General features: G+C 40.4%; 1 long non-coding RNA gene across 2 annotated transcripts; it reads right to left on the bottom strand.

Moving 5' to 3' along the window:
* Positions 1-7,435: 7,435 nt before the first annotated feature.
* LOC120441257 lies at positions 7,436-12,966 on the bottom strand. 2 transcript variants are annotated; one of them, XR_005613929.1, is made up of 5 exons: positions 12,881-12,966; positions 11,344-11,403; positions 11,009-11,214; positions 10,749-10,811; positions 7,436-8,991 (listed from the first exon to the last, which is right to left on the bottom strand). It is a non-coding gene; the product is annotated as an uncharacterized LOC120441257 (long non-coding RNA). The 2 variants fall into 2 exon arrangements; XR_005613930.1 differs by lacking the exon at positions 12,881-12,966 and adding an exon at positions 12,539-12,649.
* Positions 12,967-21,243: the final 8,277 nt, after the last annotated feature.

Raw genomic sequence — 21,243 nt, 5'->3', positions numbered from 1 at the left:
TGTAAATATGACTTTTGTGTTGTTTTTCTCTGATTTTTCATCTGATGGCTGCTTTTGTGCTGACAGAACATCTTACAGGTCTCGTTTCAGTGCTAGACGTCATCCCACTCACTGCCCCATTAACCACTCCGATACAGCTCAGCTCTGTTTGTTTTGATAGCACAGCAGCGACACAGATGAATGTCTCTCTCTATTATGATTTCATTAACAGAGACAGTGTCGTTTTCCCACTCTGTGCAGCTCATGGCCTCTGTGGTTTTCCGTGGACTAGTCTGCCCAGAGACCCACTGCCTTCTTCTGCCTCCAGAGTGGGTTACTGGGGGATAAGTCTGGATGACCTCCCTGGTATACAGGAGGGGCAAGACCCAGGAGATAAAATGTGAATAAAAGGACAAAACAAATAGAACCAAAATGGAAATTTTACGATCTCGCTAGAGGGAAATATTTTATTCTCCTCAACTGCCACAGTTTAAGTTTGAACAAGGTCAAAGCCATAAATATAAAAATGACAGGGAACCAGGCTCTGTGAGACTACGTTTAAAGTCCATGTGTACGTGACAGTATGAAAGTAACAGTTTTGACCTTGAGTTGTGATTTTTTTTTTCAGAATACTTTTTTGACTTAACAAAAATCAGCTCAATGCCACAACAGAACAAAATTATGAATTCACAGATCCATTGGACCAGAGGTGTCAAACACCGGCCTGCCAGATCTGACCCCCTGCAAGGCTTTCTAAATGTGAAGGGGTGCATAGATTTTGCACTTTTAACTGTTTTTAAAAAAATAAGTTTTATAGCTTTTTCTATTGATTAAGACTTCCCTTGTTGCCATTCATGCAACACCATATATTGTAGTTACTTAATAGAGAAATGATTAAATGACAGAAAAGTTTCCGTTTTCCAGTATCTACTATATCTAAAAGAAGAACATTATAAATACAGCTACCATTGCCTGGGCAACCAGCTACCAGAGCTTTTTCTGTTATTTTACACTTTTATCATAAAGAAAACTGAAATGTATTGTTGAGATTGCACTTCTTTTTCTTATATCAATATATGTCAGGGACTAAATGTAAAGTTAGACACCTTGAAACTCACAGAAAGTGGAGTTTCACTGGTCCGGCCCACATAAGATCACATTGCCCCTTATGTGGTAGTTTGACATGCTGCATTCATCAATCGGAACACTACAGAGTTAGAACATCTTGTACAAAATGCCAACAAACGATTAAGGAGAAAGAGATCCACAGTGTGTTTTTTTGTCCTGTCTCTCTCCCCTCACCCCCAAACTCGTCACAGCAGATGGCTTTCCCTCCCTGAGGCTGGTTCTTCCAGAGGTTTCTTTCTCTTAAAAGGAAGTTTGTTCTTCCTACTTTTGCCAAGTGCTTGCTCGGCAAAAGTAGGGATTCATTTGGTTTTTGGGTTTTTCTCTTTATTAATGTAGGGTCTTTAGCTTACAATATAAAGGACCTAGAAGCTACAGTTGTTGTGATTTGTCGCTATATAAATAAAATTAAATTGAACTTGATTCAGGCACACTTTTGTGTCATGTAGAATTCAATCTGTTCACTCTGTGCGAATCTTTTAAAAGTGGTCATTATGAGCTATGAAAAGGTTTCAATATGGCAGTGAAAACACCTCAGACAGTATACAAGATGGACATAGCTGCTGTGATGTCATCCATCGGTTGTGAAGTCCCACTTAAAGCCTCAACATTTTCCCCATTGTCTTTTTGGTGTTTGAAACTGAATGTGTTGAGCAAAGGTGTGGATCTGACTGCACAACCACACACTCTAAGTTTCAAACCACAGGCTAAGTGACTGAACTGTGACTGAAAAGCCATTAGCCATTGGGGATGTCCTGAAATGTGCATGTCCTGAAATGTATACAATTAAATCAGTCGCAACTGATTTGCAGCTGATTTAGTTGTGTATAAATGTTTCCAGTAACAACCACGGGAGCAACAAACCTTTTTTTTAAATTTCCACTCAGCCCTTTTCTTAACATGCCCATTGTTCTTTTTTCTTCCGTAAAACAACCTTAAAATCTTAAATTCATATAAAAAAGTTTAATTCCATGTAGAGCCTACATTGTAAAGAAACATAAGTGATGCGGTTTACAGTTGTTCTGTTCCTTGATCATTTTTTGTTCTTTTATACTTTTTGACCATTGTGGTTGGTTGCAATCATAGCATGTCAAAGCAATGCATCTGCACATCCTGCGACGTCATTAATATGCAACACGAACACTAAAGTAAAGATGGACCTGGAAGCAAATACATACCTGCTGCTCGGTCTGTAGCTGTTCATCACAATCGGGGAACACGGTGTTGTTTTTTGTAGCCATTTTCTTTTTTGCCACCTTTCAAACATGACAGTTTTGATTTTCGTGAACGAGACGCTCTCATGACTCATCGAGTGTCGCTACTGACCAGCCAATTGGTGGCATGTAGTCTGATGATGTCACATTTTAGTACCTGTTTGAACCATTGGAACCCTGGCCGAGCAGGTACTAAAAAAGTACCTTGTACCAGGTACTATGACCTAATGGAAAACCCTGCAAACCTTGCCGAGTCGATCAAAGTAGCTACTAATGGAAAAGGGGCTTTAGTGATCGTCTGGCAACCTCCGACTGTGAGGAAATAAATCTGCATATATGTAAATGTGTTGGTGAGTGGTTGCAGGAAGAGACTGGGTCAAATCAGTCAGAAACTGGGTGCTGCACTAAAAATCTGCTTGTGACTGCTTTGGTTGCTAACAGATAACCACGTCCATCTGTAGTTTGTACGAAAGATGCAGACCTGCCTGTAAATACTCACCATTCTACTCTCCGAGCTGTAGTGTAGCTACGCTAGCGACCAGAAACCAAATGCCAACTCATCACACTATACACACTTTCCCCAGTTACCAAGGTGTCACTGACCCTCTCTAGGTTTGGGTGACTCGGGCTTTAGCAATTGATGCCAGGAACCACTCACACCCAGTCAGGGAATACGTATGTTTCTCTGTACAACTGACCGGTTTCTTGGCCTGTTTGACTGAGCCCTTCATTGAAAGCTCTGTTGCATTATTTATATGGGTATAGAGAGGACACAAACTCAAAAGAACAAGTCAAGTCTTGGCGATCCTGTCCTCAGCAAGAAAACAGGCAACACAAACAGGGCACGGAGAATGTTTGCCATCAAAATAAAAGGTTGTGCCTTAGTGCTGTAACCAAGCTTTTAGAAGGTGTAACTTTTATTCAAATGGTCTCTGTTTCCTGTTTAAGTGTGACACCACCTTAAGTGTGACACCAAGACAAAACAGAAATACATTTTCTTAAATTATCTAAGTTGTTAGGTGAAAAAGGATTTTTTATTCCATTGCTGCTTTTCAATACTTGTACCGCACACTCATACTGAGGGTTGTTATGGTTGCATATTACTCACTGCAACACTGCACATCTAGCGAAGGGGAGCCTTGGCTGTAGTGGAAACAGAAATGCAAAACGGCTCATGTTCACTAACCCCCATCAACTCCTCCAGACCTACAAAACATTACGGTTGGCCCCCACTTATCTGCTGTATTTAAATTCACAATTCCTTATCCAGCCTACAGTTTACAAATGAGCATGAAGCCACACGCTTGTGTTTGGGAGACTGCTTTGTAGATAGAGTTTACAGCCGTGTGGTCTAAACTGTTTTTATTGTAGAACTCCGTGTTTCAAGGCTCCTACATTTTTTTCAAGTTTTCTTTTGGTGTTTTAAAGCCAAGATTCATTTTTCTATTTTTGATGTTTACCATTCTCATTCTGCAGAGCAGTAATTTTAGAAATGGCTCCATGAGCTGATTTACTGATACACAGAGGTCAGCAGTTTGATTTACTCACTTCCTGTAGTGCCTGCCTGTTATTTGTTCTCATGTTTTTTTTCTCTCTTTTAATGGTTTTTCATAGCCGGTAAACATTTCTCAGTGAAGATAGCTGTTTTCCCCCCCCATGTTATCTAATTGACAACTCTTCAGTCATGGAATTTTTATTCGACAATAATTTTCATCAAATTGTGGGATCAAAGAGATAATTGTTACACACACGGTTTTGATAACTAATTGATAATGATGGATAAAGTGTTTTTACTTTCAAATAACTATTTGGAGGGAGGCAATAATGTGAGTCGATAGTGATCTGTTAGTAGTTGATTGATTGTGTTCAGTCCAGCCTGAAATGACCTGTCAGATGGAGGAAAAAAATGAGGTCAGAGGTCATCAGAATCAGATCAGCGGAGCTCCTGCCCGCTGCCACTATGGTCATCTCTCCCTGTGTCTCTGATAAAGACAAACAGTGTTTGTTTTCTGGTGGGTTTCTGCATGTCGGAAGTGAAATCGGGCCGTTCTCCAAGAGCAACATGTGGAACTAGAAATAGAAGGTTGAGATTTGCAAGGGAGTTCTGATGGAAAGAAAACAGAAGATAGAAATGTTAAGAAAACTAAAGGGAAGCAGAATATCTCCTACTGGGCTGCAAGGAGTCTGCTGTTGCTGTGCCGAGTTCAGTAAATGCTTTCAAGTAAAAGAACAGCAGTAACCTCAATCAGTTATCAAAGCTTTGTCACAGCATGAGATACTTACAGACTATGCAGCACCAAAGAACAGTGTTAAAATGATCTATTATTACACTTGATGACTGAACTCATACCCCCCCCATCATCATTCGCTGTCAGCCCATTTGTTATTAAAGTGCTGGAATGTGTCTGGTACTTCATCATGGCGAGCGTCGCTGAGCGGTCACTCTGCAGCGGGAGACCTCATGACCGAGCTACGCTCTCACCCACCAACTCAAAAATATTGCAACAAAAAACCCAAGAAAAAAGATGCAATCTGGATAAATAGACTAAACTGTACTGAGGCAAAGATGAAGATGGCAAAAGAGGCAGTGGTGATGGATTCAGAGCTGGTCTATTGGGCACTAATCTCTAAATGTATGAAGGAATATGTATGTAATATAACAAGCATCATTTTCTTTTTGTTTTTAACTGCTATGCTAAGGCTGGTCTTGCTCTGTATTTACTGTCTAAGAATATAAATCCATAGTTTAGGGATTTCAAAATGTGGACAATGAAAAAAATATACCAATATCAACAAAATGAAAACTGAATTTGTATGACTAAAAAGCCGTCATGATGACATTGTAATTTATGGTTCTCTAGGGTTAAACTAGTAGAATTTTAGACACCCTATATCTCAGTTCAGATACACAGAGTCAGGCTTGATATTCCTGAAACCAGGTAAGTAGTAAGTAATGGCACCAGTTCTGAGCTGAACTTGTCCTTAAGCTTCTTGGAAACAAAGCCACGCAGATGCTAACGGCGTGTGTTTTAAAGACAGATCTACTAACCAGTCACAAGTGGTGGTTGGCAGAGTGAGATGAGTTGTAAAAAGCCATAAACTGCTGGAAATCGGTAAAGTCTGCAGGCCTGCAGGCTCTTTTGGAGGCAGGGTGTTTTTTTTAATATATATTTTTAATATGTGTTTAATATGTATACTTGTGGAACCCACAGGAAGGAAAGGAAAAATACTCCATATCCTCTGAAATCAGTTTTTCAGTTTTCCCTCTGAGGTCTGAATCAACATAGGTGATAATCCAACTGTAACCTTGTATTTTACTTTATAGTTTATATTATATTAGAAAAGATATTTGGGTGTGTGGGGGAGGGTATGAATAGTTCTTGGTGTATGGCTGTGGATAACAGTGTATAACAGGCTCAGAGCTACACTAGTCAATTGTGGTTTGATCCATAATTCTAATGGCAAACATACAGAAAACTTGTCTTGTAGCATTAGCCACAATTCATAATACTAGTTTGGAATGTTGCTTTTTTCCTTTTTCCTAAAACGCTTTGTTGACCAGCCAGTGAACCCAACACACATATAAACACATGTATGCAGTCCTTCCTCTGTCTGAGATCTGTTTCAGTGTTTCTGCCAGTTTACTTGCCAAATGTATCATTGCCAGAAGGGTAATCTGTTCTGGTCTGACTCCCTATTAGCTACTTTATAGTCCTGGTTGGCTGACTGAATCTCGCTCGTTATGAGCAGGTGACAAGGACAAGATGAAGATGGAGGGCAATGCTTGATCTCTGTCACTACAGTCTGGTTAGCCCAGTGTGGAAGGGTGGGGGTGGGGGGGGGCAACGTTTAGTTTTCTGTGTTGAGTTTAGCACTTGCATTAATACTATAAATCTGGACAACTTTATACATATTACAATATGCTATGCAATCAAGGACCTGGCGACAGTAGGAAGGAAAACCTCCCTTTTAACAGGAAGAAACCTCTGGCAGAACCAGACTAGGGGAGGGGACCATCTACCTCGACTATAATTAATTATGACCTGAAACCTACTTGAGGGGCTGCTGAACCTTACAACCAAAGAAGCAAGTAACGATGGAATATTTTATTTTTCTGAATTTTTATTTTTATTATCTTAATTTTTTTTGACAAAGGGGAAGAAAATCAAATATATTTTTTCTTTCTTTCTTTTTCAAGGAAAAAAGGTGCTTTTTCTGAGAAATGTCCTCTCAGCTCGACATTGTTTCAAAACTCATCTGGAAACAGAATTGTGTTACGGGAGGAAACGGAGGAGGAGATCAATGACAATGAGAGAGAGAACAGAGACGACAGGTGTGCGCACATGAAAACTTACATTCAGCAGTGTTATCATTATTAAAAACATGAGAAATCTCTGACTGCTTCATTTTCCATTTAATATAAGGTACTTCAGAGCTTTCAGTGAAGTCCTGTAGTGGTGGTTACTTTTCATTTTCTCAGTAAGGGACAGTGTACGCTATTCCAAACTGATGTGAAGATCTTCCTTTATAATATGTCGGATTATTGGGGAAGGACAAAAAAAACCTGATCATCAAAACAAGCTGGCTATGAACTTTTACCAAACATTGGCACCCATGAGTCTATAATTTGTTGATATATGCATGACAACAATCAATACAGCCCAGAAATCCTGCAAGAGGCCGGGGAGACCCCAGGCAGGTCACCAGTCCATCCCAGAGAAGCAGAGTAACAACACATGCACCTGGGAGACCAAGGTCAAAGTTCAAATGTTCTTGCACCTTTCTCCCGCCCCCGGTTTGTGTTTATCAGCGAATGCCGTCATCCTAATCGGAGACTTTCTCTCATTTCTCATTTCAACCGTGGTCCTGTTTGATGCTGTGAATCAGAGGTTACTTTGACTGTAGCACAACATCAAAACATACTCAATCAGCACCCAGCTGTTAGATCCCACTGTGGCCTTGACTGGTCTAGTTTCATTGTTTATTCTTTGTTGCATTTCACGCTCGTCTCGGTCCTTTTATCTTTCTCCCTCCTGGGTTTTATGTGGTTTTGGGTACAAGCAAGAGTTATCAGTGCCTGTTAAACCTGGTGAAACTAGGGAAGGGTCAAGCATTGGCTGAAGGCATACAGGGGTTGATATCAGTCTGTTTATTTATCTTTTTCATAGAAGTTGTTTTACCCGTAGACTCGCCTTATCAGACATGAGTCAGTTCTGGTTTTGTGTGTTTATAAAACGGCTGTTTTTGTATTTTTCTCCATGCCAGTTCCTGCATTTCCTCTGAACGTGACCTGCGTAAAGGTCACAGACTACCTGCAGTATTCCCTCAATTTCACCTAAAAGTGCAGCAATGGCCAAAAAACTTTAATGAGCCTGATTAATGAGCAGTTCTTTTCAGTCTGTTTTAGCATCAGACAAATTTTAGTGTCTGGTGAGTTAAATCAAAGCCATCTCAAGTGGGTCAGATATTTGGATCTATTTTCAGATGTATATTAACTCATGTCTACAGCTTCAGATTGTGTCGGTGGATTTGGCTGGATATTAAGGAGAGAGCAGTGATTTGTTGCTCTTCTATTCAATGCTGAAAATATACATACATACTGATTTGGAAGTCGTTCCCTCAGCCGTCCGCTCAGAGACAGAGATAGTATCTTTGAAGAATTGTCTGCAACAGCCAGAACATAACTTACTTCGCACAGCCTGCTAAAGCTGATAGCACGCCAACATCTGTGTGTGCGTGTGACTGTGTCTGTATATCACTACCTCTCCCTCTGTCCTCTTCTTCACATCTGCTTCAGCATAAACATCTCAGAAGTGTTCATAGAAATCCACATTTCCACAGGAACAGCAGATACATTAATTATATCTGAACAACTTACAAATAAGTAACAATACATTGAACCATTTATGTTACTTTGAATATCTGGTCTTATAAGAGTGAGATATGTCAGTAGCGAAGTTGCCCTCATTAATATTTTTATATAATCTTTAAATCAAATTATGTGTAACACTAAAACATCCACAGCTTGTTTTTTTTATTTATTTTTTTTATCTCTTTTGACTTCTTGTTTTGTTTTAAAGCACACATTTACATTTTTTTCTCCACTGAGGATTTTATGGTGACTGTGCATACTCTACACTCGTTCAAGAGCACGAATGGTAAATTAATTTTTTTAGTCTTAAAAACCTATGGCCCAATTACACATTCAGCTGTTCATGCACACATTCACTTCAGTTTTATTGATACAGTTTTAAGTTGCCTTGAGTTGCTTTTATTGAAAAGACCCTACAATCTTCTTCTTCATCATCCTGGCGTTGTTCCCGCTGTGCAGGGTCTGCTCTTCGGCAAAGGTTTCTCTATTTGGTTCTGTCCAAGGCGTCCTCAGGTGATGTGTTGATGGTCTTAATGTCCTCCTTTATTTTGTCCATCCACCGTTTCTTCGGTCTGCCTCGGGGCTGGCATCCTTCTGGGTCGATCATCATTGCCGTTTTTGCTACAGAGTTCTCATCGCTTCGAATCACGTGTCCATACCACCTCAGGCGGGACTCGAGCATCTTTTCCTTAATTGGGGCTACACCTAGTCGCTTCTGTATGTCTTTGTTCGTAACACGGTCCCGTCTTCTAAGACCCTACAATAATACAGAGAAACCCCCAAATCTCCATCAGAACCAGGCTGAGGGGAGGAAGACAGGACAAATGGCATGAGATTAATAATAAGTAGCGATTGAAAGCAAAAAGGTATATAAACACAGAGAGTGAAAAAGGTGAGTGAGGAAGAAACGCTCATCATGCGAAGCCCCCAGCAGCCTAGGCAGCGTAACTAAGGGATGTTTCAGGCTCACCTGATACACCCCTAAATTTAAGCTTTCATTGGTTCAGCACTTGTCTGTGCTCTCTATGTTACGTGCAGATAACACACGTGTATGTTCAAACTAATACTGTATTATTTAAAACAGTCTCCCTTGCCAAATTCTTTTGTTTTATTTATAATAACCTGATATGCATTACAGTGTCAGAAGAGGCCAGTGTCAAGCATAACTTTAATGATTCTTGCTTCTCTGAATTCCAGCAGTTGAGTTATTTCGAGCTGCAATTCATTTTACTATTTCTTTCTTTCTGCATGTGTGTGTGTGATCACAGTTGGTTCAAGGCTGTCTAAAATATGAAAAACTGAGAGCGCAGCTGGTACTACCACACTCTTAAAGCATTCTGGGACTGCGCTTAATGGTTCCATATCCACCATCTGGGGCCGGGCCGTTATTTGCTCCCTGCTTTATCATTTGTAAAGTGGCCGGTGTTTATTCAAATGGCTTCAGAGAGGCAGAGACTTCAGTCTGTTCCAGGTCAGTCTGGTCCAGCACCTGTGTTTGCAGGGAGCGCCTGTCCACTGTGGCTTGTAAATTTGCGATCAGAATTGGCCAAAGAAAACATTATTTGGAGGTCAAAGGTCATGACAGTGGCATTAAGTTCGCTTAAAACTATTAATTACCAGTGTCAGTAAAAAAAAAAGAAAGAAAAAATCAGTCATGTTAGTCTGTGTGCGACCAGTGCGTGACCTTTCCCCATCTTCTTGTGGTTCTCAACGTTTTTGTGGCAGAAGCTGGAAGCAGTTCATGTTTAACGAGGTAACAGCAAACTCACTCCATACCCACCACCACCACCACCTCCGGCTCAACTGTGCCCCACCTGCAGTGGTTTTAATCTCCACTCTGAGGCTTGCCGAATACTTTCAGAGAACTGCTCTAATCTGCGAGTTATCAAACTCCAGGAGAGTTTCAACAGAAACGCGCACACTCCGAAGCCAACTTTAACATGCAAATTGTCCAACCGCCCCACAAAACTGTTGCTGAGTCAGTTTTTTGCATTTAGCACGTGTGAGTCATCTTTCTTCATCATCTTGCCTCCCTCTTGATGATACTTTTGTTTTTCCACTGAGGAACAAAATGCAAGTTGATGAATATGTGGTGGACTCCCTGTTGTGTAATCAGCTGTGCTTTACTGTTGCTCTTTGTTCCTTTGCATCACTCTGGATGCGTCTTTGAGAGAAATCTGCTTTGTTTAGGTGGAGCACAATATGGCAGAGACTAACTGCTTATTCCTCCTGAAGCACAAGGAGGAGTGCAATAGTTAGCCTAAGAGGAACTGCATGTATTTACCACTGTATCTCCTTTTGTGTATCTCCTTTTGTGTGTTGGCGTAATTTTCATAAAATTGCATTTTATTAATGACGATTGGCAGAAACAAAGCAATAATGAAACAAATGATATCAGTTACCATATTGCTGGCCAGCTGCATGCAGCAGAGCTCATCCTTGCTCCATATCAGTAAATAGCTCAAACGGGAGGATCCAGGGTGAACGCACACACACACACACACACACACACACACACACACACACACACACACACACACACACACACACACACTTACTTGCAGCACGTCTGTAGGAGAGCAGGGAGGACACATTTTGGCCCCGGCTAATCCAGACACAACCTGCTGAAACAAAAGAGGGCTTCATACACATAAATATCTGACACAAAGGTATAAAACACACCTGAGTAAACATGAACACACACAGATTTACATAGGTAAGTGTTCTAGTTAATTCTGTGTGACACCAAAACATCATCATATTCTTTAAATAAAAGCAGAAAAACTAGAAATGAGTTCTTAATTTAAAGACGCTTCACCTTAATGCCAGTCTGCTGCGTATGGGAAAACAAAGTATTCCTCGGGTCACTGGAATCTCTGTGTTTCTAGAGAAAACATTGGGGCTAAGGTTGTCGAGTTTTCATTTGAAGATAATTTGTTGTTCGTGGAGCAGGAATGTGTTCCATTGGCCGCGGGGGCCATCAATCTTTAAACCAGATTGGTCGACTGGTCAGATGCCTGAGAGCTCCTCGGGGATAAGAGGCAGCCATGTTAAAGTGGAGAGTGAAAGTGAGTGTGATTCTTTGTGTGAAGAAAGAAAGAAGAACAAACAGGAGAAGAAGAAAAAAGAGGGGACGAGGTAGAGGAGACTGACCTGGACATGTTGCCGAGACTATCCTGTAGCGCGCTGCTGGCTTCTTTCTCAGCCCGAGTCCTATCAAAGATCAGAAGGCTTATCATGATGGATCAGAGGACATTTATCAGCAAAACACAGAACAAAAGACGCAAATGTGTGTTTGTGTTCATCGCTGAAGCTGAGAGGACTCTCAAACTATGAGAATGTTAACACCAAAGATTACAAGAAGAGTGACCTCTGATATAAAATGTCAACAAACTCATGTTGGTTGCTTTTAATTTAGGGCCTTAATGGACACCTCTGATCATTACCAGGTGGAGATTCACCTGAAAAACAGAATACTAACACTAAGGATGGCTTCACTCATTTGGCTGATAAACTACAACTGACTGAAGTAAAGATGCTGTAATATTAATTGCAATTAAGGGGAAATAAAGAGTGATTTTATTATATTCTTTTCAATTCTTTATGTTTGGTCTTTGAGCCAGTACAAAATAATCTTTCCTCATCTTAAACTAAGTTGTGACGCAGCCCCCTTAGTTCATCCAGTGTCCGAAACAAGCTGCTTTAACTCTCCCTTAAAGACAAGAAGAGATCCTCTCTCATTTACATCACAGAGATAGAGTAAAGGAAACAATAATTAGTCTTACTCCCAAACTATGAATGTGAATTATGAATTGTTATCTCAGTTAGCACCGGCAGCATCTTCTCCTGTGTGGCTGTGTGAACACAGAGGAAGAAAGAAACGAAGAAGGAGAAACATTTTTAGGAAGTAGCCTGCGTGCCACTTTCAGGTTCAGAGGAGCTGTTGCTAGTTTGCTACCTAATCTTAACATAAAGTTGCCATATTCATGTTTTGAATATGAATAGTCTTACTGAAGAACACAAATGAAAACATCAGGTGGGAACAGGTGATGCACATTTGAGCAGAAGACTCCAAACAAAAAATATGAAAGTCGCCTAATATTCAACCAGAATTATGAACTCATTAAACTTTTCCCAAATAAAGACATTTCTACCATAAATCAGTGCAGAAAAGATACAGGTCACTCCATGATACTCTAGCAGAATGCAAAAAATGAAGTGTGTGATGCTCTAAATATCCTGGTGGAAGATGGATAGTAATGAAAGTGTAAAAGCAGTGCATGGCTAACCCTCTGCTGTTAATCATAGCATGCATTTTTCTAAAACAGAGACTGTTTCCCCCTCTCACCTCCTTCACCTTGAAAACGCCGCCTTAAACAAAGGCATCTTTCCGTACTTCTACCACTCAGTAGGATAAAACATCCTGTAGTTAAGATTAAAACTAGACTGCATTTTATTAGCTCCATTATCAGGCAGTTGAATCTTTGTGTCGCAGTGCAGTGGCTATATTGTTACGGTCCAGCCATGCATGCATACGGAGGCAGGACTCCTGCACCCAGTAAACTCATCATAACTCGATGGATTTTTCAGCCAGTTTTCAAGTTGTTGTCGATGACAACACTGATAAAGATTGTGACTTTTCCTTTAGAAGGAACAAATGAGACAAAGTAAAGCACACGTGTTTTCTTACCTGCGTCTTATTTACGGATTCACGTATATTCCGTGTATTGTGCTAAGAGGATAATGCACAGTCACACGGGCTCACACTTCAATACGGAGCCATTCATTTAACTCCCAACATGTCAGCCACAGTTTGCTCTGAAACAACATAAGCCATTATAATAAGAACAAAAAGTAAACACTAAACAGCGTGTAACGGTACTAATGATGTAGCAGGGGCTCGCCTTTCTTTTGGTGACAAACTTTAGGGTGGGTAATTTGGAATAAAACTCCTGGATTTGACTGTAAGTCAGTTTAATGTTCTCTAAAGTGATGGAAACACGACTCCGTGTGTGTCGGCCTGCACGTCTGGATGGGTGCACATCTACTCCTCTTTCCAAGACTCTTGTTGACGGCTGAACAAAGTAGTCTGACGCGCCAAATTCTCCTCATGACAAGCACTTTTAACACCACGCACCTCCTGCCTCCCTCATCCTCTCCTCCTGCTAACCTCCCTCCCTCTCTCTCTCTCTCTCTCGCTCTCTCTCTGTTCCTTGTGGAGTTGAAGAGTTGAATCGTGGGTCAGCAGTTCTCTTGCGCAGAGAGCCAGACTAGATTTCCAGATGGTGAAGTCACCATCTATCTCTCCTCATCAGCTTAACACAGATACACCCAAACTCATACAGCAGGCAGCCACATTTAACCAGTGCGCAGAGAGTAAACAACAACACACTGCTGCTGCCTAACCGTGTCTGTTTACTCTGATGTACAGAGTGTTAAACAAATTGAGACATGTCAGTGCTATAATTGGTTCCAGAGGAGGAGCGTGATGGGAAGAAAAGTGCTGAGTGGACACTTCCGTTAAGAGGGGGAAAACCCACTTTAACTGTGATACTTTAAAGCTTCAAACTGTGTGTGTGTGTGTGTGTGTTTGGGTCCACTGGTGGCAGTTTGCCAGCATCTCCGGCCTGCAGAACATCCATTTGTCTTCAAAGGGAAGAGCAAGCAGACTAAAGAAAATACAAATACATCTCAAAATCAAGACATCATTTTAAAAGTTGGACATCTTGTTTGAGAAACAAGGTGTCTTAATAAATGCTGAAGACTAAATGCGTGCAGCTGTTTGGCACCCAAACATCAGCTTCCAGTGGCTTTGTGAACTTTGTTTTCACTTCTTTCCTCGTGTTTGTGTCCAGATGTGGTCTGCTTTACACGAGGATGATGATGAGGAAAAAAAATGTCTAAGTTCTGGAGAAGCCTGTTAAAAATAAACAGAAACTTACCGAAACTGGTGTCTGGTACTGTGTGTCCGTGTATGAGCATGTTGTCATGACAACAAGACAGCTGGCAATACCAGGAGCATCAGTCAGAGTGAGATAACCATAAATAGGCGGCGGTATCGCCGAAGACAGCACTGAGGGAGTCTTAGATTTTAATGTATGTTTGGAATATGTGAACGCCGGAGCTGAGAGGAGGCAGCGGTACTATGACGTGACTCTTTTCATGTTGGCTTCAGACTTTCTTAGTCTGGGCCAGGCAAAAAGGTCAGCACGCTGAGTGATTTCAAGCTTCACAGTCAAACAAAAACAATGCTGATGATGATTTTTAAAAATATATGTAAAATAGCTGTTTGATTTACTTGAAGCATGTTGGTCACATTATTTAGATGGAAAGGATGGAAGGAGACTTCAGAGATGTGGCACATCTTTTTAACTGACTGTTCGGTTAAATCCATCAGCACGAAGATGGAAATTAATTTCTATCTTACACTGTTATGCAAATTCTAGAGGTTGAGGTCATCGTGATAAGCAGTCCTCCAGTTGAGTTCTTGAAAGCTGCAGCCGAATAAGCAGGGGACTACTAAGTGTGCCAGCAGGGCCGGAGCCAAGGGGTGGCCACTGCTCTCTTTGTTTGGTCACCTCCCAAATGGGAGTCAGTCTCCTTAGAGTTATATTTTAATATGTACAACTTTACTAAATTGTAAATTGTAAAGCATGTGTACACACTTCCTGCTATGGATCGATTTCCCCTTAATAACAGCTGAATTTCTTTATCAGATATCCATCCAGATACTAAAGATAAGGGTATGAAGCTTTGATTGATAGGCATAAAGGCTTTGATTATAGACATGAGTGTTGCTGTTATTCCCAAACTGCCAGTTTCAAATTTAGCAAATATGCTACGACCTTAGTCAGCAATTAAAAAAAAAAGAAAGAATAAACACTCCAACTTTGTGACTGTGACTGTGATGCAAAGAATAACCAAAAAAATGGACTGTGCTGCAAACAGCAAATTGCAATGCAGAAAACAAACATTAACATTAGTTTCAGTCTTCCACAGCATGTCTTTTATCCTGCCTTCCCTCTCTCACTCCAACCGGTCGCAGCAGATGGCCCCACCCCTCCCTGACCTTGGTTCTGCCGGAGGTTTCTTCCTGTTAAAAGGGAGTTTTTCCTTCCCACTGTCGCTAGAGTGCTTGCTCATAGGGGGTCATATGATTGTTGGGTTTTTTCTCTGTATGTATTATTGTAGGGTCTACCTTACAATATAAAGCATCTTGAGGTGACTGTTGTTGTGATTTGGCGCTATATAAATAAAATTGAACTGAATTGAGTTGAATTTCAGGCTGGTTACACCTATAAAAATTTCGTAGCTTTGCCAATAGTTGCCAGTCAGTCCTCAAACCATGGCAACAATGTGAAACTCAATCAACTCATCAGTGCACTTTATATTGTAAGGTAAAGGCCCTACAGCAGGGGTGGGCAATTCCAGGCCCCGAGGGCCGGTGTCCCTGCAGGTTTTAGATCTCACCTTGGGTCAACACACCTGAATCACATGATTAGTTCGTTACCAGGCCTCTGGAGAACATCAGGACATGTTGAGGAGATAATTTAGCCATTTAAATCAGCTGTGTTGATTCAAGGACACATGTAAAACCTGCAGGGACACCGGCCCTCGGTGCCCACCCCTGCCCTACAGTAATACAGAGAAGGCCCAAACAGTTTGACAACCCCCTATGAACAACCGCTTGGTGATAGTGGGAAGGAAAAACTCCCTTTAAACAGGAAGAAACTTCCAGCAGAACCAGGCTCAGGGAGGGGCGGGGCCATCTGCCGCGACCGGTTGGAGGTGCGGAGAAAACGTTCCATAGCTATTCGTTTCATCTGCTCCTTTCATTGATCCACAGGTGTTATGGTTGTGTCTCTTCACTCAAAGCTTCAGTCAACAGCCACTTTATTAGGTACATCTCTGCAACCTATGCAGTCCGATACAAAATCCTGTGTTTTCAGTCTCTATTGGCAATTTTTGGTCAGAAAGTTGATTTTTACTTTATGGATTGATAGTTGATGGTACTGATGCTGAAAAGAGATATTTTATCCACTCCATACGTAGTTGCAATATTCTTAATCTTCTCACATTTCACATTGAATACACTGGCCCAGTAGATATATTTTATCACAATAATTAGCAGAGGTGTAGAGCTATTAGAGTAGCTTTGCATGATTCACACTTTAAAATAATCCTTATTTATCTTATACTGGGCCTTGGAGTAGGATTTCAGTTAATCCACTATCTGAAATAAAGTATTTTGGCTCCCCTACCACTCAGGCCGGTGTCTTCAGATTGGCTGTCTCTAGCAAGCAAATTATTTTAACAGCAGATGGGCGGAGCTTCTGGAGCTGTGCCTGAGATGACAATACATCTGCTCTTACTGGAACCGCATAGAGCCAAGATTTCTGTTCCAATTTGGAGCAATCAGAAGTCACAGGTTATTTGTGCAAGTAACAGATTACTTACACATGCAGTAACATAATTTGACATTTGGACACGTTTAATATGAGTGTCCTGGAATCTAGGACACACATATGACAGAAATTTTAAAAAAATTGTTTATCTGTGTGAGCAAGCCGACTCTACTCAACAGTGTTGTGTCACCCTGACCTCAATTAAGGAACACATCAGGCATGTCAGTTATAGTCAAGACATTTCAAAATACACACTACATACTGAATTTTCTGCACTTAATCCCATGTAGGGTGGAGCTAGCATAGGGAAGCGCCGTGTTTGTGAATGAGTTTTTCTGTTGCAGTGTGGAGGCGCTTCATCACAGTCGTCCTCCTCTCTCTCCCCCTCTGTGTCTTTGTGTCATCCAAAATTATAGCCGCAGGGTCATAAACTGGTCTTGAGCTTGTTTCTTGTGGCTTAGCGCACTCTGTAACATGAGGAAGTTGGCGTGGCTTAAATGTGGGAGGCGGGAGAAGAAGAAAAGAGTTTCTCTCCTGGAAATAACAGTGTAAACGGCCTTTACGCACAGCTAGCAAAATTATTTTTTGATTGGTGATGTAGGCATTAAGAGCTAAATTAACAAATATGTGGTGACAGAGGTGTGTCTAGAGGGAGGGCCTCGGGTGTCACTGGCTCCCACCCAAAATATAAGCCCTCTCCGCAAACAGTAATGTTGAAGTGGAGTACTGTTAGTCTTACTTTTTTAAATGCTATAGAGGATGGGTAGGTCCATAGTGGAAATGTAATTTATCTCATTCACTTTAAATACTTTACTAAGGTACAAATTTGATCATACCTGTGTGTGTTTTAGTATTTTCTTCTTCCTGCTTCTACTCCAAAATGTATCCTTTGTCCTCCAGATGATTTATTTTATGCTAGTTTTTCATCATTTTACATACTTTATTTAGATTTTCAAACATAGACAAAGCTACCTAGCAATATAAAAAGAATTCAAATTGTCTAGAGCAGGAAAATTAATGTGATATACACCTTAATTAATCAATATTTATGAACCAGTAATATAATGTATATATCATGTTTATATTTTGTTGCTTTAACACTCATCCTGTTGACTGTACCTTGGTGTTTTTCTTTCCTGTCATTACAATTTTGAATTTGTCAGTGAATTTGTTCTTAATGATTATAATAATACATAATTGATTAGATTTTTGCTTTGATTTTATTGGTGCTTTTTAAAAATATGTTTTGTAGCTTCAGGGTTTCCCTGTCAAAAGCACCCAGATTCATCTATACAGGAATTTGTTGATATTAATTTAAAGTACCATACAGCATCAAGAGTAGTAGTGGTACTCAGTCATTTTAATTAAAATAGACTCCATTTCCGCATCCATTATCTGAATGGAGAATTTCCCAAAACGAAAATCATCAGAACGTTGAAGGCCCCACCAACTCTAGCTTCACTGGTTTTTAGTTGAGAGTCAAAGTTTGGTACTTGTTGCCAACAAAATGTCAGACTGGTCTCCATCAGTGCTAACCTTTGTCAGAGGCTCTGTTCATAACTTTTAATGGGCTGAATTTCTTAGCATATCCAAGAGGCGTAGGGTGTCAGATTCAGTGGCCTTTTTGCAGATGATGTGATTCTCTTAGGTGTATCAGATGGTGACCTCCACTTAGGCTATGTCCACACTAATGCGTTTTCGTTTGAAAATGCATCGTTTTCTCTCCGTTTTGGCCTCCCATCCACACTGAGATGGCGTTTTCGCTGATGGAAAACGCAGCGTTTTGAAAACACTCTCGAAAACGCATACATTTGAAAATGGTGCTTGCATCGCAGTGTGGACAGCGAAAACTGAGACTTTTTTGAAAACGATGACACATTTTAGTCATGTGATGCAGTCAAGTGACCAATTAAACTAAGATATAGAGGGCATTATACAGCAGTTGTTTTGTTTGCTCTCAATTTTGACAGCCCTATTAAAGATTAATATCAGTTTGTACATGCTCCAGATAGCTTTTCTTCAATTCTTTAATTCTCACTCGCTTTTGCAACTTTGTACTTTTGTGTTACTCGCAGCAACAGCTCCACTTCATTGTTAGTCCATTTAAAAAACTCTGTGCGTTTCCTCGACATTTTGCCACGACGTTTCAAAGAGCTGGAAAGTAAATAAGCAGCAGACAGAAATGAGGCAGGTCGAATCGTCTTCCGTTTCATGCATGCGCAGTACTGGAACGTAAGTGTTTTTGGCTGTTTCAATGTGGATGCGCAACTCTGTGAAAATGACTGAAGTCGATAGTGTGGACGCGGAGTGTTTTCAAATGAAAACGCCGTTTTCAAATCTATCCGGTCTAGTGTGGATGTAGCCTTACACTCAGGTGGTTTGCAGGTAAGTATGAAGCACTAGGATGGGAATTAACACCTCGAAGTCTGAGGAAGGCGTTCCCAGCTGGAAAAGGGTGGAGTGCCTACTCTGGGTCAGGGATGAGTTGCTGCCCCAAGTGGAGGAAATCTCAAGATCTCAAGGTCTTGTTCACGAGTGAAAGGAGAACAGGGCGGGAGACTGACAGAAAGATCTTGTACAGGTGTGTTCTGAAAAGAGAGCTTAAGATAAAAGCTAAGCTATTGAAATACAAGGATCAAATCTACATTCGTAGCCTCACCTGTGGTCATGAGTGACTGAATAAATAAGACTGTGTTTATTAGTGGTTGAAATGAGTTTCCTCTGAAAGGTGTCTGGGCTCAGACCTAGAGGTAGGGTGCAGAGCTTGGTGCTTAATGCTCAGTGTGGAGCTACTACTCCTCTTCATTTAAAGGAGCAACCTGAGGTGGTTTGGATGTCTCGTGGATGCCTAATAGGTCAGGTCCTGTCTGTTGTTTATTGTGTGTTTATATCAATTATTTTGTACTGGAATCAGAATGAGCCTGATAAAAAAAATAAAATCAGCAGGAATAATATTTATATTGAAATGAGTGAAACCTCAGTGATACCAGAATCAAAGGACGGTAAAGAAGCTGTTAAGTAATAACATGAAAAATAAAAAAAGTGTGTCCAATAAATTTCTAACTTTGCCTTGATATTACTATAATAATAGTTTTTTCTTTAAATTGCATTAATCGCACAACTAATTTGCTCTTATGTTTTTTAATTTTATTTGCTGCTGACAGTAATTTATTCTCGGGGTCCCCGGGGACTGATATGTAAATATGTCAGTATTAACATTTTTTTTTAGGATCATGATTTTTTGACATAATCCTTAATATTATCATTATGAGTTTTTTTTTTTTAAATCTAAAAACTTCCCATTCACTACAGAACAATGTTTAAATTCTTGTGCACCCACACATTTGATACCACCTGTAAGCGAGCACAGGGCTGCACACGAACGAGAAAATCAAGCCTAGTTGTGGGTTTTTTTCCACTGTGGAAGAAATTAAACTCTGTTCCTGGTTCCCCACAGTGTCCTGTGCCACTTGATTTTTTAAAGAAAACGCTAACAACGCCCCTGCACAGTTAGATGTGATGTTAGATTTTTTTTATGCAGTTGACCAATAAAGAATTAATTTGAAAACAAAAGCACTTGAAGGAAATCGTATTAATGGCTAATAACCGGATTAATAACCGGAAATAGGTGCATTTTTAAAAGGTTGTGACGCACAATTACCGGCATTTTAATTTTAATTATTTTTTTTTTTTAAATTTTTCCTTAAGTTTTCTTTCCTTTCCTTTTTTTTCTTTCGCACTTTTGTTAGTCTATCAGGAGGTCAGACACGGTTTTATGTTAGTTTTTGCGTTTTTAGCGCTGTGTTCTCGGCGTTTTGACGCAGGTGGAAAAGACGCAGATTTGCATTACGGGAAAGGCCGTTATTCTCCCTTCAGCCACGAAAACCAGCACGCGCAAACGTGGAGAGTTGAAGATAAATGGACTTTTCACGCACACTTTGGGAACTCTTATCACATTATTCCCAAAGTAGGAAACTGATAACCAGAATGTTAGCAGTAAGGTGAGCCGTTAAAATGTGTTTTCGTTGTATGGCCGGAACATTAAATTTTAAACCGCCGACACGCGCGTCTCCGTTCATTTAATTATGTATTTATTCATTTCTCAGTGATGATTTCCTTTTTTTCCGGCCTTTCGGCTGCCGTAAACCTGAGGCGTCACTGTGCTTATTATTTTAGTGTTAGTGAGATTTTAAAATGTCGGGAACTTTTCAACGAATAAAATTAAGAAAACAGAATAAATGAAATAGAAAAACGCCGATAAATACAGCAGTGGGCCTTAAAAGCTGCAGTCCGACATGATTTATTGGCACGCGGGGCGTTCGTGCGCAACCGTTTAAATTAGACCGTAACCCCGCCCTCGTTTGTACATAAACATACCTAAAATAATAATAATAATAATACTTTAATATTATCTGATAATTTTAATCTGTGTAAAATGCTGCATTTATTTTCAGTTTGAAGGAGGAAGGTTGATTCGTCTCTATGTAAAGCGGACTCCGTGCCGGGCCTCCTTTGTCACAGGTGAGTTTACGCAAAGTCGTCTTCAGAATCAAATCCATTTTAATGCTGCATGATTAAATGCATTAAAAATAGCTACTGTATCGGCCTGTCAGCAATAAAATAGATTTATGGTTTGGGATATTCTCTT

Source organism: Oreochromis aureus, linkage group 7 (genome assembly GCF_013358895.1).
Source record: "Oreochromis aureus strain Israel breed Guangdong linkage group 7, ZZ_aureus, whole genome shotgun sequence".
NCBI lineage: Eukaryota > Metazoa > Chordata > Actinopteri > Cichliformes > Cichlidae > Oreochromis > Oreochromis aureus.
This window is presented reverse-complemented; position numbering and strand designations above follow the sequence as displayed.